The 19130-nt window shown below is 33.8% G+C and overlaps 1 protein-coding gene across 10 annotated transcripts in view; it reads right to left on the bottom strand.

Moving 5' to 3' along the window:
• LOC145268612 (uncharacterized) overlaps window positions 1-19130 on the bottom strand; it is a 746770-nt gene that overhangs the window by 712036 nt on the left and 15604 nt on the right. The window contains exon 1 of one of the 10 annotated variants that reach the window (XM_080124070.1): window positions 10216-10546. The exons of the other annotated variants lie outside the window; for them this stretch is intronic. The gene's annotated coding sequence lies outside the window, so the exon portion shown is untranslated. Of the gene's footprint in view, window positions 1-10215; window positions 10547-19130 lie in introns of those variants that run through there. 10 annotated transcript variants of the gene reach the window in all.

Genomic DNA, 19130 nt, shown 5'->3' with positions numbered 1-19130 from the left:
GGGACCTTTTCCAAGAAAAACCACGTTACCACTCCAGTAAAAGGAGTTAGCTACTGGCTTCCAATTTGGGAGGAAAAACTGATCCGCCGTTTTGCAAGGACTGTACCCGGATCAATAACTTTTCTTTGATGTTATAACTGAACAAAATTTGAGTTTAAAGATATGGTTTTGTAATCGTGGAATTATTTTTGCCTCTGCCAGGGAGTATTGAGTTTGTGAGATTAATTTCTCACAGTATTTTTGATGGGGTGTTTTTTTTGTTTTTTTGTTTTTTAGGCGGTTACATGTGGTTTGGGGTGTTAGGAAATAGCACGAAAAAAAGTGATACTTGTTTAGCTAGGGATCCATATCGATCTCAATGTTCCGATTGTGAATTATGGAACACGCCGGGAATGAGCGAAGCAATTTACAATTTGCAAGCCGCAGCATAAGTTAAATAAAAAAAATAAACATCAAGGCGATACTAAGACATACGAATGAAAACCGATATGAATTTAATCGAGAATTAAAGTTATTTAGGGTTTGTATTACTGTACACGTAGATTCGAACAAGTTGTAATTATATATATATATATATATATATATATATATATATATATATATATATATATATATATATTAGAACAATAGTTTAAAGAGCAAAGTGTATTTTAATGTAATAGTAAAATTACTAATTTAATTAAAATACAGGAAAGAAAAAGTGCTCGTTGTAATTTAGATATATAATAATTACTTTAATGCTAGGTTTATTTATGGTGTCTCTTACATTTAATAAAAACCCTTCACAATATTTGCTGACGAGGAAAACTTGTTTATTAAAAAACTATATGTAATAATTATTGTCCGTAACTTGATGTCTACCACAAAAACACTGTTTTCCGAAACGATCGTACAAATAATTGATTTTTTGTTGTTCCTTCTTATGAAACGGATTTTTAATTTCATTATAATTTGATTTTTAAATTATTAATCACATTACTAAATATATATATATATATATATATATATATAACTCAAATGACCTTGTAACGATGTATGTAACCCACTTCACTTTCCGGTTTATGACATCTGGTTGCGCATGCGCGCATGACCTGCGCACTGAAATATTAACGTTATTATTTCGAAATTATTATTTAACATGGGAAAAGTGGGGTTTAAAATAACTTAAAACGTAATACAGAAATGAACGATGTATAAAAAAAAATTTTTTTAAAAAGCATATATATAAAAATTTGAATTTAACTATAATAAGTATTATGGTATCTGTTCAGTGCACAAGTAACTGCACATTTACCTATAAGTATGGCCAACCACTTATAATTCAGTAACTGCATTTTTTTTTTTTTTTTTCAAAAATACCCAATTATAATAAACAGAACGACTCATAGAAATTTATCTATATTCTTTTTTCATTTTAATATACTTTCACAGAAATGTTTCTGTTATGTAAAAAAAAAAAAAACTATTTTCTTTACGTCACAAGTGTCACGGGTCACGCTCATACATGAATTCCATAGCTAATATAACATACTGACCCAACGGGTCACGGGTAGTATATATATATATATATATATATATATATATATATATATATAGCATGATATCTTTTCTACATAAGTCCTAAAAGAAATTGATTGGTTAATTCTCCTCTGGGGGTGGGGTTAACTGACCGCACTCTTGAGTTAGAAAAATAAACAAACAAGTTGTTTCATTTAATGTTAGTACTAATCGACTGTTCGGCGACGGTTCGGCCGTTTCAGGTCTGTTCGCAATCAGAAAAAAGACGGCTCAACATGGATAGACAGCGAAAAATTTATATATGTGTATATATATATATATATATATATATATATATATATATATATATATATACATATATATATATACATACACACACACACAGACACATATAGACAGCAAGAGAGAGAGAGCGCGCATGCGTGAGAGAGAGAGAGAGAGAGAGAGAGAGTCAGTCAGTTTCCTCTTTCTATATTTGTCTATTTGTGGGGGCAAATAGTAAAAATGGCATCTTTTTGGCAGTTTTCTTTTTCATTTTTTTTTAATTAAATAAAATAAAATATATTTTTTACAAAATAAATAAATAAAACGGAATACTAGACATCAAATGTTAAAATCGTTTTCGGTTTTCGATCAGAATCTGACGGTTTTTTGTTTGTTTATTTATTGCTCCAGCGTTTAGAAATTTTCACTTGGAAAATCGCTTTTCCGAGTCGAGAATGAGTCATTGTGAACGGGGGGGGGTAGAAAAAGGGAAATATTGTGATCCCTGATCGGAACTCAGCGATCGGAAGTGTGAAAGGTGAAGGAGAGAGAGAGAAACAGCACCCGCCCCACCTCGAGCCTGCAAGTCGGAATTGTTTTGGTAAATTTGTACCTCTTTACGTCGACATCCAAGAATAGAAAGAAAATTCTACTTTTTTTAGACGATTACATAAAACACCACGAGAAACTTGATAATTGTTTAGACGAAATAAAGCTGCATTTTTGACAATGACAAGATAGAAAGATAAAGATATATATATATATATATATATAGAGAGAGAGAGAGAGAGAGAGAGGGAATGAGAGAGAGAGAGAGAGAGAGAGAGAGAGAGAGAGGGAATGAGAGAGAGAGAGAGAGAGAGAGAGAGAGAGAGGGAATGAGAGAGAGAGAGAGGGAATGAGAGAGAGAGAGATGGAGGGAATGAGAGAGAGAGAGATGGAGGGAATGAGAGAGAGAGATGGAGGGAATGAGAGAGAGAGATGGAGGGAATGAGAGAGAGAGAGATGGAGGGAATGAGAGAGAGAGAGATGGAGGGAATGAGAGAGAGAGAGAAAGAGAGAGACAGAAAGAGAGAGAGAAAGATGGAGAGAAAGAGAGAAAGATGGAGGAAGAGAGAGAGAAAGATGGAGGAAGAGAGAGAGAGAAAGATGGAGGGAAGAGAGAGAGAGAAAGATGGAGGGAAGAGAGAGAGAGAAAGATGGAGGGAAGAGAGAGAGAGAAAGATGGAGGGAAGAGAGAGAGAGAAAGATGGAGGGAAGAGAGAGAGAGAAAGATGGAGGGAAGAGAGAGAGAGAAAGATGGAGGGAAGAGAGAGAGAGAAAGATGGAGGGAAGAGAGAGAGATGGAGGGAAGAGAGAGAGATGGAGGGAAGAGAGAGAGATGGAGGGAAGAGAGAGAGATGGAGGGAAGAGAGAGAGATGGAGGGAAGAGAGAGAGATGGAGGGAAGAGAGAGAGATGGAGGGAAGAGAGAGAGATGGAGGGAAGAGAGAGAGATGGAGGGAAGAGAGAGAGATGGAGGGAAGAGAGAGAGATGGAGGGAAGAGAGAGAGATGGAGGGAAGAGAGAGAGATGGAGAGAGAGAGATGGATTGTGCAAAATAAATTGAATAATTCACAATATTTATTGGTTCATTAAATTCAAACAAGTCATGATAATAATGAAAAATCCTTAATCCATGAACTTTCAAAGATATGCGCTTTTCATCAGAGGGTGAACGTAAGTGAAAAAAAATGCAGCATTTATTAACACGAATTTGAAAATATAATTTGAAAATATAATTTGAAAATATAATTTGAAAATATAATTTGAAAATATAATTTAATATATAAAACGTACTATACGAAATGGTTTTTGCCCAAGTCTGAGAGGGAATGTTACCAAAATGATGATCAGTAGTTGTAGCGTTGGGAAACTCCATAAAAAGGAAAAGTTTCCGTGCTCAATTTGTCGAAGAGAGAGTTGGATATAATTTAATTGTTTGCAGTACTTGTAAGCATTGGGTGCACACAAGAGAAGCAGTGCAAATACAGTTTGCGTATGAAGAATACAAAATAACGGAAATGGTTTTGTTGTATTCTTGAAATCTCCTTTCCTGATCACCATGGTGTTTTGCAAGTCCTGTGCAGTTCTAGGGGGTCTACTCTCCAGAGTTGCTGCCTCCAGTCTTTCCGGTGGAGTAAGTTTATTGTTTACTATCCGAGGCGCCTCTACTGGAGAATGCCAAAGGGGCTGTCTACGCAATTTTTGCTAGGTCAGAGTGCTCCTGCTCCTCGTTTAGAAGAACTAGCTTCACTTATCACATTTTTCTGCGATTGGAAGAAAGCAGCTAATAGCTGGCCAAAATATCTGTTTGCAAAGAAAAAAGGTACTCATGTACTTTTGTTACCGTGCTGAAGTAATAACGGGTACTTTAATCAAACATTAAAAACTGAAAATATCGAAAAAAAAGTTTAAATTGTACGTATCCGTTATGGAATGAAGTTCTCCGAAAAAAAATTTTCACTTAATTTCATCAAGTAGTTTTTGTTTTTTTACAGTGAAAAAAACAATTTGTTGTGATACCGAGCAAATGGTTCGATTTCTATGAAGAAAAGCTAGTATTAAAGATGGGGAGGGAGTGTCGGCGCTTTAAACTGAGTTATCTCCCCGTGTCGTTTCTAAAATCAAAACAAAAATTTAAAAAATTTCAAGATGTCTACCTTTAACGTGTTGTCATAAAAACGTGTTTTTCTGCTGTAAAAAAATAAATAAATAAATAAAAATTAAAAAACATACTCTATCAGATTAAGCGAAATTTTTTTCCGGAGATCTTCAGTTCGAAACGGATACGTACAACATAACCTTTTTTTTTAATATTTTCATTTTTTAATGTCTTGATTAAACTGTGCAAGTACCTAATAACGTTATGTAGAAAGCGATTCTTAAAACATGGGTTTTTTTTTTTTTTTTTTTTTACATAGGCGTCACCACTTATCAAGGCCGATAGGCCACTCAAGGATAAGGGTTAAAGAGTGTAGAGTAGTCAAAAGGACAATATAGTAATCGATAGTAATGGAAGTTCGGTAAATTTGTTAACGTAAGTGGAACGGCTCATCAGAAACTTGTTGTTCACGTTGGACTTGAAGGCAACCATATTATAGACGGCTGGAAAGCAGGAAAACGGAAGACAATTCCACAGGCGTGCAGTTCTAAGAAAGAAGCTTTGATCATGGAATCTATGTTTAGGTTTAGGCACAGATAAAAAGTGGGGAGAATTATTGATAATATTTTCAGCTAGTCTAGTGTTTCTTGTGAAAGTTTGGCGAGGGGGGGCATAGATTGAAGCTCAGTCGAACACTTTCCATGAAAATAACGATAAAGCAGAGACAAACTCGCAACATCTCTTCTGTAAGAAAGAGGTTGCAGCGAAGAGAAAAGGGCATCTCCTACGAGGCTACGAAGTCTATTTTGAACCCTATCAAGAAGGCAGGACAAGTCTTTTCTAGCAGCTCATGCCCATATGTGGCAACAGTATTCCATCCTTGGATTTTGTAATTATTCTGTACTTTCACCTAACAGTTTAATAAAAAATGATATCGTAAAACTTGAATTTAACTTGAAAATACTATTTTAAAAAATAGCACGGTCACAAAAGTGCATAAGCCGACAAAAATTTTTTTTTTTTAAATCATAGACTCGTATGACGACATGACAGGGAGAGTTACAAACAAATGTGACGACACCAGATCAACACACGTGTGGACGAAGGAAGGGGTTTATTTGACCAACAGATCGGAACTCGAAAGAACGCAAATAGTTTCATACATCTTTTATTTAAAATAGGATGAGTCAGATATGTAGACATACGACATGGAGGTGAACCCAAAATATTTTACCAAATTCATGGGGGGGGGGGGGAATATAAAATATCCACTTTGTCGTATCGGAAATTCCGAAAAGATGTTAATCGCCCCCCGGACCCAAATAAATCCAGTAATTTTTATAACGTCACAAAGAAATATAGAATCAATCTATATAGCTATAAAAGTGTGTGTGTGTGTGTGTGTGTGTGTGTGCGTGTGCGCGCACGCGCATTTCCTACACAATAACTGTCAATTTTCAATCTACAGACCCGAAATTTGATATACAGGGTACTGAGATTTGGGAAAATCTTTGCAATTCGTTTTCGACTAGAAATTTGGCTGATAAGTGATCAAAGTTCAACGATTTGACCTTTGAGAACTCTACCAAACTCCTCTGACAATTTTGGGTCTAAACACTTGAAATTTTACATATAGGTTCCTTGGACATGGATCTAACTTAATAACTTGATTTGAGCCCAAAACAATAAATGGTACGGGATCATAATAGGGTTCAAAATTTTAAAAAATTTGATCTCTGCAGTCTCTACCAAATTACTCAGACAATTTCTTGTCTAAACATTTGAAATTTAACATAAAGAGAATTCAGAGATAGAGCAAGCTTTTTAGTCGGTTTGGGTCGAAAATTTGAGCTACCAATATATAAATGTATGTATGCATGTTTGCATGTCTGCCTAAAACTTTCAACGGAGGCGATGAATTTTTACAAGATCAGTATCGTTTTGAAGCTCAACCCTTCAGACGACAAATACCAAAAAATTGGCTAAAAACATTAATTTCTTCACCCTCAACTGGGCACTTTTCTACAGGGAGGGGTCGCTTTTTTCGCCGATATTTTCAAAATTCATCTCCTCTTTTTGATTGTCTAGCCTTAATTTAAACCTACGTCACTTCCGGTTTGGCGGTGGTTGTAACAGCAAAGACGTCACATATTTTTCCCCGTTCTTTTTCTTCTTCGCGGTACGGGTTCTAGCCTGCCTGCCTACTACCATTTCTTTTTTTTTGTTTTTGCTCAACACACACCTCCAAACACCCGGGCAACGCCGGGCACCCATGCTAATTATATATATATATATATATATATATATATATACGTTTAAGTTAGATTAGAAGTCAGGCAATTAGTCAAAGAGGCTGGTAGACCGGGGAGACTGACAGAAACTCCTGAGAAAGCTAAGGGGAGAAAAAGACGACAAAGTTTGACTTGTGTTCAGGTAACCTACATCTAAAATTTAAAATGTTTACACCCAAAATTGGCGGAGGAGTTTGGTAGGGTCTGCAAATGTCAACTTTTTCAACTTTGATTTTTTGGCAGCCAAATTTTCGCCCAAAAACCGATTTAAAAGTTTGCTTGTATGTAAAATTTCAAATGTTTAAACCAAAAATTGGCTGAGTAATTTGGTAGAGACACAAAAGTCAATTTTTCTTTAACTTTGACCCCAATTTTGACCCCTTAGCATTTGTTTTAGGCTCAAATCAAATTGAAAATTTCGATCCATGTCCAAGTAAGCCATTCTTAACGTGGGAGGGGAAGGGGGTTTTGTAACTATTCTATACTTTAACCTTACAATTGAATAAAAAAAAAAAAAAAACTTTCGTTAAACTTGGAAATACGATTTAAAAAATAGCGCAGATCAGTAAGTGCACTAGCACAAAAAAAAAAATATATATATATCTATATCTATAAAAGTGAACGTGTCTGTCTGTCTGTGTACATTTCCCTACGCAATAACTCTGTCAATTTTTAGTCTATAGACTCGAAATTTGAAATACCGGGTACTGAGATTTGGGAAAATCGATGTGACGGGTGTCAGCCAGAAATTTGGCTGTTAAGGGGTCAAAGTTCAACGATTTGACCTTTAAGAACTCTACCAAACTCCGACAATTTTGGGTCTAGACACTTGAAATTTTAGATATAGGTTCCTTGAACCTGGATCTAACTTAATAAAGTGATTTGAGCCCGAAACTATAAATTTTCAGGGGTCATAATAGAGGTCAAAGTTTAAAAAAATTAACCATTTTTTTTGTTTTTTTGCACAGCATACTACACCTCCAAACACCCGAGCAACGCCGGGCACCCCTGCTAGTATATATATATCATCATCATCATCATCATCAGTTGAAACCATTGTTTTCTTTCTGAAAACTCCATTTACGAACTACAAAATCTCGTCCCAATTCTGTATAAGCACCAAAAAAAAAGTATATATATATATATATATATATATATATATATATATATATATATATATATAATATATATATATATATATATATATATATATATATAATTTGGACTAGAGAAATACATTTCACATAAATTTTATGTATAATGATCATCAATTTCCGGACCACCAGGCGGTAAAGATAACCCACGTCTTACATTGGATAACAATTTTTTTTTTTTTTTTTTTTTTTTTTTTTTTTGATAAAGTGTGCGTGTTTAGATGAGAGCCGCATTCTTAGGTTGAAAGTTAACGGCTTTCAAATCGTAAATTGTTTCGGCCTTTTCCGGTTTTAATCACCGTTTGGCGTTATACACATACACACACACACATATATATATGAAAATAAAGGTTCTTATGCGCTATTGTACCCCGCTATTTTTTTAATACTATATTCAAGTTAAATTCAAGTTTTACGAATTGTCTTATTAAAATGTTACAGTATAGTAACAAAACGCTCTCTCCTCTGCATGTTAAGAATGGCTTTCTAAACGTTACCAAGTGCACTGCATTATATATATATATATATATATATATATATATATATATATATATATATATATATATATATATATATATATATGCGCGTGTTTGTGTGTAAATGACTTTACCTGTAATTACAGATATTTAAAAAATGTTCAAGTTAGACCAATTATTGTTTTTAAATCGGCGAAGGTATATTTATTTTCGCATACATACACACATATATATATATATATATATATATATATATATATATATATATATACACACACACACACACACACAAGACCAGGAAGAAAATATATATTCAGTATATATATCAAAAGTGATCAGTGCGAGTGCGCGATTAGAGCTTAGTAATAGGATTAACCCCCCGTTTATAGCAAGTAAGCTACGTTACACTATACCATTCATGCATATTTCATACTAGTGTAAGTGTACAGTTTACGGGTCGTGCTGAAATAACGTTATAGGTATTTGTGCACTTCTGAAACAATAACGTTATTTTGAAAGCCATTCTTAAGTGGAAGGTGTTTTGTACCTATTCTGTGCTTCCACCTAACAATTTAATGATAATCGTGAAACTTGAATTTAACCTGAAAAAAAAAAAAAACTTTAAAAATAGCGTGGTATCAAAAATGCATAACATGTTTGTTTATTTGTTTGTTTTGTTGTTGTTAACGATTATTCTATACTTTCACCTAACAATTTAATTGGTGTTAATGCACTTACTGATCCGCGCTATTTTTTAAATCGTATTTCCAAGATTCAATTGTAAGGTTAAAGTATAGAATAGGTACAAAACACCCTCCCCTCCTCCACATGTTAAGAATGGCTTTTTAAATAATAACGTTATTTCAGCAGTTCAGCAGTGCTGAACGAACTTCAGCACGGATCAATAAGTGCACTAGTACCATTTAATTAACAGTAGGTACCATAAAAATTGAATTTCACTTAGAAAATCCCATTTACTTTCCTCCCCACGAGGGCAGGGTTAGACACCAGGATCGTTTTTTGTTGTTGTTTTGTTTTGTTTTTTAACGTGGTGAAAGGTACAAAAATAAAAATTGTCTCAGTGTTGAAGGATTTTTTCTCCACTAACTGAGAACAAAAACAAAAATTGAAGTGTAGAAGTATCGGAACAGATACTACACTTTAATTTTGGCCCGAAATCTTATACAAACAGTAATTTTAAAATATAAAAGGATGCGTATTATTCTGCTACCCTATAAGATTTACATATTTTCGGTACTTACTTATGCAAAAAAAAAAAAAAAGAAAAAAAAAGGGGTGTACCATGCTGATATAATAACGTTATTATTGAAAGCCATTCTTAATATGGGGAGGGGGAGAGCGTTTTTGTTAACGCACCTAACAATTTAATAACAAAAGGGTCCTAATGCAGAGAATGATCCGCGCTATTTTTTTAAATCGTATTTCCAAGTTTAATTAAAGTTTTATGATATATTTTTTTATTATTCAATTGTAAGGTTAAAGTAGGTACAAAACACCCTCCCCATGTTAAGAATGGATTTTTAAATAATAACATTATTATTTCAGCACGGATCACTCTCTGCATGAGTACCAACAAAAGATAGCGGAAAACTTGAATGTACCTAGAAATACTATTTTTAAAAAATAGTACGGTATATTTTCTGGATAAATATCACATTTTCTATTATATTCATAAAATGACAGGTAGTTTAAACAGGTAAAAAAAAAAAAAAAAAAATGACTTTCTGTAGCCAGTGGTTGTTTTTTCAAATATATTAACACGCACAGATAAAGCCATAAGTTTATGAATAAATGGATTTATAAAACAAATTAAAAATTAAAATTAAAAAAAAAAAAAAAACGACATACCTGCATTTCCTTTTTTTTTTTTTTTTTTTTCTTCCAAACGGTAAATTTTAAATTCCGTGTTTTCATACAAATAATAAAAACAAGTAAATAAAGAAAATTTCACTTAAAAAGGGGGGGGGGGGTGATTTGCGCCTCTCGAAAAATTCATGTTTTTAAAAAAAAAATAAATATTCTGTATATTTTTGGTCGAGAAATCGTTTTTAATTAGAAAAGGATGGATTTTTGACGCATGAAATGTCAAAACTGATTTAAAAAAAAAAAAAAAAGATAGACAGGTGCGATGGGACTTGAAAAAATGTCAACCTTTGCTAATTTGCGACCATAGCATTTCAGCCTCGTTTCTATTTTACGTTTTTTTTTATTAATATTTTTTTTTAATTAATAACGGAATAATTATTTTAAATTAGACACACACTTAATTAACGAATATATAACCTACTTTATTTAAAAAAAAAAAAATACGAAAGTGTGCATACATTCGAATTAACAAAATACATAATCGAATATGGAGCCATTAACACACATACATACACATAAATGCATTTATAATTAATAAAAAAAAATGGAATTAATTTAAAGCTAAGAAAAACATAAAAACGATTTTTTAAAATAAACGGGGAAACAATAGACAAGGGAAAAAAAGGCGAAAAATGTAATACACAACACAAAGAGAACGAAAAAACGAAATGAGACACGACGGATTATTTTCCGTATAGCGTAAAGTCTGAGTTTTTTTTTTTTTTTTTTTTTTTAAGCTACGTGAGTAGTGATTCGGCTCAGTAACCATGACAACAGCGTGTAGTAAAATTATTACTAAGCCGGTCTCCGTAAATAGTGCCTAGCAGACGACGTTCATTATGGATTTTAATCAAAACCCATTGTTTAAGATATTTTTTAAATATCTAAATCCGTTGTAATCCTGTATGTTCGCTTAAAAATAATAAACGCAGAATAACATTTTAGGTTTTAGTCACCTTTTCTTATGAATTTTTATTGAAAAATTAAAAATATCAAATAGACATTTTTATATTTTATATCTTTAGTCTTACTCCATCTCCGTCGCTAATAAGGATGACAGATGTACTCGTCGTTGGCTATATGTAGAATACGCTGAAAGATTTTATTTAAATATTCAGTTATAGTCAGCTAACGTCTCCCCTAATTTTCCGCGTGGCTGCTGCCGGAACCGGTGAAGAGGCAAAAAAGTCCCTTCTATTTTTTTTTTTTTTATTGTTCAATATTTGTATTTCGAACCGATTTATTGAAATAAACGGTACTAGTACAGTTTAATCAAGACATTAAAAAAATGAAAATATCGATAAAAGGTTATATTACACATATCCGTTATGGAATGAAGTTCTCCAGAAAAGAATTCACTTAATTTCATCGAGTAGTAGTTTATTTTTACAGCGAAAAAACAATTAATTATGATACCAAAGGTTCGATGTTTAGGAAGAAAAGCAAGTATTAAAGATGGGGAGGGAGTGTCGGTGCTTTAAACTGAGTTATCTCCCCGTGGCGTGTTAAAAAATTCCAAGATGGCTGACATCAAGGTGCTGTCATAAAAACGTGTTTTCCCGCTTATAAAAACAAAACAAAAACAAAAAAACTAATCGATAAAATTAAGTGAATTTTTGGGGGGAGGGAGATCTTCAGTCAAAAACGTATAACCTTTTTTCGATATTTTCAATTTTTTTAATGTCTTGATTAAACTGCACAAGTGCCAAATAAACTGTACAAAGGAAATTATTGAAAAAATATAAAATAAAAGATAAAATTATACAAATAAAAAAATAAACAATTTATTCTTTATTTGTACATAAAAGTACAAAATTATAAAAAAAAAATTTTTTTTATAATTTGAAATCTTATATGTATATGTTCAATAATTCTTAGTAAAAAATAAATAAATCTCGAGACTGTTTTATATAAATCTTAATAAAAAAGATTGAAAAAAAACTGTTTTCAATAATTCATAATAAACAAATTGAAAAACCTTTTTTCAACAAATCTTAAAAAGATTGAAAAACTGTTTTCAATAATTTGTAAAAAAAAAAAAATTAAAAAAAACATGTTTTCAATAAATCTTAATAAAAAAAATTTTTTTAACTGTTTTAAGTAATTCTTTTAAAAAATTGAAAAACTGTTTTCAATAATTCTAAATGAAAATGATTGGAAAAACAGTTTTCAATAAATCTTAATAAAAAAATGAAAAAACTGTTTTCAATAATTCTTTATAAAAAATTGAAAAACTGTTTTTAATAATTCATAAAAAATAAAAAAATGTATTTTAAATAATTTTTGATAAAAAAAACGTATTTTAAATAATTTTTGATAAAAAATGAAAAAAACTGTTTTCAATAATTCTTGATAAAAAATTGAAAAAACTGTTTACAATAATTCGTAATAAAAATAATTGAAAAAAACTGTTTTCAATAAATCTTAATAAAAAGATTGAAAAAAAAAACTATTTTCAATAATTCTCAATAAAAAAAGTTTGGGAAAAAACTGTTTTCAATAATTCTTAATTAAAAAAAAAAGATTGGGAAAAGTGTTTTCACTAAAAATTAATAAAAAAAAAAAAACGTACATGCATAGGGGAGATATACACATGAGAGAAAATAGAAAAGGAATTATTTTGATCCTTCACTGGTTCTGGTAGCAGCCACGCAGAAAATCAGGGAAGACGTTAGCTGACTATAAACAAATTTTCTGCATTCCTTGGCAACCAAAATCAACAGAAATTAGACCATTCCTGTAATGCACTGGTCCTTGTTGATTTTGTGATGGGAATTTAGTTCTGTGCAGTTCTAAGGGGTCCACCCTCCTAGGCTTTGCCTTCTAGCTTTGAGAAGGGGTTAGTTTACTTCTGATCGCATGAGGCGCTCTCGCCTGGGAATGCCAACGAGGCTGCCCAGGCACTTTTTGCAGGCCAGAGTGCTCTTCCTTAACTATATGCCTCACTAATAACACAATAAATCAAATTAAATTTCTCTACAATTTTGAAATTAATATATGTATTGCTTCCGTGGTCGAGTGTTAGAGCTGCCGACTGTCAACATGACAGCCCGAGGTTCAATCCTTGGCTTGTGAGAGGTGCTAGTCTAGAGGCGCTGATGAGTTGTGATACAATGAAACAGGAGTGTATGTCGATGACTACAAATATATTTTAAGCCCACATATTTGTGTAGAGCACTGTCGTAAATAATCTCACCCGCTACTTCATTGGCTGAAAAATGCGAAGTTCGCTCTTTGTTTATTTATAAACAGTCGGTTTGAGCACTATAAAAGTGGTGGACTAATGTTTGTTTAAAATAGACATTCGGCGAGGTCATTTGCGGGCATCGTTTCCGTGGTTGAGTAGGGGAGCTACCAGCTGTCAACACAACGGTCCTAGATTCAATCCTTGGCTTGGGAGAGGTGCTAGTCTAGCGGCACTGATAAGTTGTGATTCAACGAAACAGAACTGTATGTCGATGACTACAAATATATGTAAGGATCAGTCAAGACAGTGATCCTGGAGCTAAATGCTTCCAGGAATGACGTCAAAGAAGTTCAAAATGAGGGATGTAGAATTCTCAACAGAACTGACCAACATTTCAATGGGAGAAGAGGTGGTTGGTTACTTTTAATGCATCCAAAACCAAGCTTCTATCTTTACATCATCAACGCTCTGATCCCCATCTGGTATCAATTGAAATGGATGGCTCTCGTCTTGGAGTGACTCCATGTTTTGACAAGCTTCTGGGTTTGACCTTTACTCCTGATCTGAAATGGAACACGTACATCAAGTCTGTTGCTAAGGTCGCTGGGAAAATGGTGGGATCCTTCTATCGCTCCAGAAGATATCTCACCACTGATGCAATTCTCTATCTGTATAAAAGCCAACTACTTCCAAGGATTGAGTACTGCTGCAACATCTGGGCAGGAGCTGCTAAAAACAGCCTATCCTGCCTTGACAGAGTACAAAATAGACTTTGTGGCTTAGTGGAGGATGCCCTTTTCTTTTCCCTGCAGCATCTCTCCCACAGAAGAGACATTGCGAGCCTGTCATTGTTTTATCGTTATTTCCATGGCAAGTGCTCGTCTGAGCTCCAATCTCTGGTCTTCTCTCACCAATCTTTCACGAAAAGCATCCGTCTAGCTGAAACCACTATCAATAATTTCCCCCACTCTTTCTCTGTACCTAAATGAAAACGTAAATTCCATGAACAAAGCTTCTTTCTTATAAGTGCACACCTGTGGAACTCTCTTCCATTTGCCTGTTTCCCACCTGACTACAACTGGGATGTCTTCAAGTCCAACATAAACAAATTCCTGATGAATCACCCCCTTTATCAAATCTCCAATACTAACGATTACTACGATACTATCTCATTGATTAATGTACACGCAATAACCCTTATCTCCAAATGGCTTCCGGGCTTTGATAAGTGGTGACCTCCATGTAAAAAAAAAAACAAAAAAAAACACACACACACACACACACACATCGTCAGCTCCCTATAAAAGTGTGCACAGAGAGTGTTTTGGCAGTCGAGTCCAGTTTGAAGTTGAGAGTTGAGTTTGTCTACCCTACAACTAACGCTACCTTATTAAATAAATTCTCAGTGCAATTGTGTTATTTTACAGTTATGAAAAGGAAAAAATATGCAATTTTTTTTTTTTTTTACAACGTAGCTAATTAGACAATGATTCAAAACGAAATCTTTTTTCGACGACCGATTGTCTCTCCTTCCTTTTCTCTATCTGGCGGTCAGTGAGCGGGAAGGGGGTTCACTTAGAAAAAACATAATACTCGTCTGCACATGTCTCAGTTTCTTTCCGTTTTTTTTTTGTTTGTTTTTTTACTTTATTTTTGTTTTTAAGAAAATTAAAGTTACGTTTAATACCGGGCAACGCCGAGTACATTTGCTAGTATATCTATAAAAGTGAGAATGTAGGTGTGTGTGTGTGTGTTTGTGTGTGTGTGTGTGTGTGTGTGTGTGTGTGTGTGTGTGTGTGTGTGTGTGTGTGTGTAGTAATGGTTTTTCACTAAATGCAGTCAGAGTCTTTTATAGTTAAGTATTTTAAGGTCACAATGACAATACAGGAAGGAAGGAAAAAGTCAGTCGAACAGGAATCGTGTGGAGAGAGTGAGAGAGAGTAGAGGGAGAGAGAGCGGGGGGGAAGAGAGAGAGAGAGAGAGAGAGAGAGATAGACAGGCAGACATATAGAGGCGGAAGACCAGCAAGGGGAGAAAGAGAGATAAAAGGAAAGAGATTGGGTGGGAGAGAAGACAGGGAATAAATAATGGAAAAAAAAAGGAAAGAGAAGAGACATAAGGAAATGGAGAAAAAAAAACAGAGAGAGAGAGAGAGGAGGAAGCATAATGGAATGGGGAGAGAGGGACAGATTTAGAGAGAGAGAGAAAGAGAGGGAGGGAGATAGTAGGCCGAGTGAGAGAGATTAACAGATGAGGAAAAGACAGGAATTATGTAGAGAGAGGGGGGAAGAGAGAGGCTGACAAAGAGAGAGAGAGAGAGAGAGGAAAAAAGAGCATGTGAGAAAAAGAGACAAGTAGACAAATAGATAGAGGTAAGAGACCGACAGGTGTAGAGAGAGGCCAGAGAAAGAGAGAGAAACATACAGGCTGCGAGAAAGAGAAAGAGAGAGAGAGAGAGAGAGAGAGAAACGTACAGGCTGCGAGAGAAAGAAAGAGAAAGAGAGAGAGAGAGAAACGTACAGGCAGTGAGAGAGAGAAAGAGAGAGAGAGAGATTAAGAGAGAGAAAGAGAAAAGAGGGAGGGAGTTTAACAGCTGAGGAAAAGGCAGACATAGAGAGAAAAATCTTAGAGAAAAGCAAGATAGGGAATCTATTCGGCACGAGCAGGGATACCCAATGTTGCCTGGGATCGAATGATGATGAACAAACATTTCACACTTCTATATTTGTACTGTTATCGGAATCAGTAAAATCGTCCATTTTTTTTCAATCAAATCGATTGATTACCTGCTCTAGTTGGGCATTTGGTCCACAATACATTGTAGTCTACATTGCACTGTAGAGAAACTACTGTTGATTTTATAAAATTATTTTTTTATATATAATGGCTTGAATTCAAGTTTAAAAATAAAAAGTCAAGTATTGTGATGCAAGTGTCCTTAAAACAGAAGCATTCATTTTGAACGCGCCACTGTCATTTCAAAGAACTTACTATTGATTTTATTTGTCTGACTTTTCGGCTTGTGTGGTAATAAAAGTTACTAAATGCACTTGTGATGTTAGGCTGTGTAAGGTGTTAATTTTATTCAAAATCGACTGTTCCTTCTTTCATCGGATTATTTCGATTATCAACACTCGATACTCATCAAAGACATTCTCATACAAAACATATCTAAGAACACTGCCAGACACATAAATTACATTTGTGTGAAATTTCATAAATATCAACCCAGCCGTTTCAGAGTCCATAGGGAACGAACTCACAAACACATAAATAGTAGAGATAATCATGTTGACGCACCAGTTCTTGTAAGAAAACCTAATATCACTATCTCTCCTGAACAGGATATACACATGACTGGGGACCGTTGATAAATTTTAATCTCCCATGAAACATTCTCCTTTGCAGGAAGTCAGTTCAGCTCATCTGAGCAACGAGACAAGAATCACGAAATACCTGGACATGGCTACAGAAAAGCACACATGAATAGAAAAACGCAATAGCTACTAACAGCTGCACAGAACAATGCAATTAGGAATAACCATATCAAAGCCACTATGGATAAAACACAGACAAGTTGCTGGACAAGATAAATAATGATTAAGCCGGGAGTGCTAGACGTTCTGGTTTCGATTCAAAATCATTATTGGATAAATATCAGCAGAGATATGGCTGTATAAAAATAAATAAGAAATTAAAATAAAATATATATGCATATTTTATGACTGTGCAATGCCAGGCGGCCTGCTAATATATATATATATATATATATATATATATATATATATATATATAGAGAGAGAGAGAGAGAGAGAGAGAGAGAGAGAGAGAGACTAGCAAAAGTACCCGTCGTTGACTGGGTTTTAAAACAGCCTACAGAAAATGGACTCTGATTTATGAAAGGATGATAGGTTATGAAAAGAAAAGGTTGTAAAGAGATAACTTCGAATTTGGACGTATCAAAACCAAAGAAAAATATGATGAAAGTAAAAATAAAATAGATAAACCCCATAATTTATTATACCATGCCTGTTCACACTGAAACACTTATCACAATATTCTGTGGATCTATATTAAAAAACCTTGTTAAACTTTGTGACATATTTCCATTCTATGGAGGCCAGGCGCGAACGCAAACCCCACAATTTTATTATAACATCCCTATTTAAGTTAAAACATACTTATCAAAGTATTCTTATGTACATCTATATCAAAAACACTTGTAAACGATTTTTAAAAATTTTTAAATTTTTTATTTCCATACTTTGTGAACCAGGCGCGAACGCAGACCCCCACAATTTTAATGAACCGCCGTTCCGCCAGATCAAACATACCCATTCCTGTGTCTCGATACATCTTCCATCATTATATGCAATCAGTTTTCTAAAATAGTCAACCATATAGGAGCCTATTCGTGACCCCCCCCCCCCACACACACACAGTCATTCAGCTTTATATTATATATATATATATATATATATATATATATATATATATATATATATATATATATATATATATATATATATACACACACAAACACAGTCATTCAGCTTTATATTATATATATATATTATATATATATATATATATATATATATATATATATATATACACACACAGTCATTCAGCTTTATATATATATATATATATATATATATATATATATATATATACACACACACACACACACACACAAACACACACACACACACGTGCGTGTGGGAGGTATAACACCGCTCCGCACTATCTCACCCTCTTACTTCGCATTTTGCGATTGTTTTCTTCCTATCACCCCACCCAGTGTTGTAAATATTGACTCTGTTGTTGTAATGTGTATTCTTGTAAAAGTCCGCAAACAAGCTTTAATGAACAGATTATCAGGACAGGTTAAACATTCATGATTACGCGTAGCAGGTTTCAGATTGCGTAACAGAAGGCGTACGTTTAAACATTTAACGCGTGTTGATGACACGATGAAAAACGGCATGTGGAAGTTGACCGCGTTCTTGTCAAACGAAATGTACAGTGACCGTTTCAAGTTAAAATCGATTTAGTGCAACGCATGTAATCTGAAGAAAAACACGTTTCAAACGTGTAAACATGCCACAATGATCAAGAGTTTAACAAAATGGAGTCTTATGGAAAGCGCACTTTGTTTGCCTGTGTAAATTCGTTCCCTGTGGACTTCGAAATGACTAGGCCGATTTTTATTTTTTATTTTATTTTTCTTGAATTTTCACACAAATGTACTTTATGTAGCTGGGGGTGTTCCTTAGATAGTTTTTATCGGAATGCCTCTGGATGAGTATCACTAATTGAAAAAATAATCGAATTAAAGACGGAACAGTCCGATTTTGACCAAAGTTAACAACTTTATACAGCCTAACAGCACAATGCATCTGAGAAGTTTTATTACCGTACAAGCAGAATGGCTCGATGCATAAGATCAATAGTAGGTTCTTTGATAAGACAGGAGCGTGTTTGAAATGAACGTGTCTGTTCAGAGCCCGATTGAACAATAATACTTGACTTTTGCATTTTAAACTTTAATTCAAGCCATTGGGATTTCACAGAAATGTATTTTATGTATCTGGGAGTGTTCTTAGATGGGTTTTGTGTCAGAATGTATATATACAAACAGACACTTGTGTACATATATATGCACATACATAAACATAGTACACACACACACACACACACACACACA

Source organism: Euprymna scolopes, chromosome 44, assembly GCF_053919585.1.
Source record: "Euprymna scolopes isolate OS-2025 chromosome 44, ASM5391958v1, whole genome shotgun sequence".
Classification (NCBI taxonomy): domain Eukaryota; kingdom Metazoa; phylum Mollusca; class Cephalopoda; order Sepiida; family Sepiolidae; genus Euprymna; species Euprymna scolopes.
This window is presented reverse-complemented; position numbering and strand designations above follow the sequence as displayed.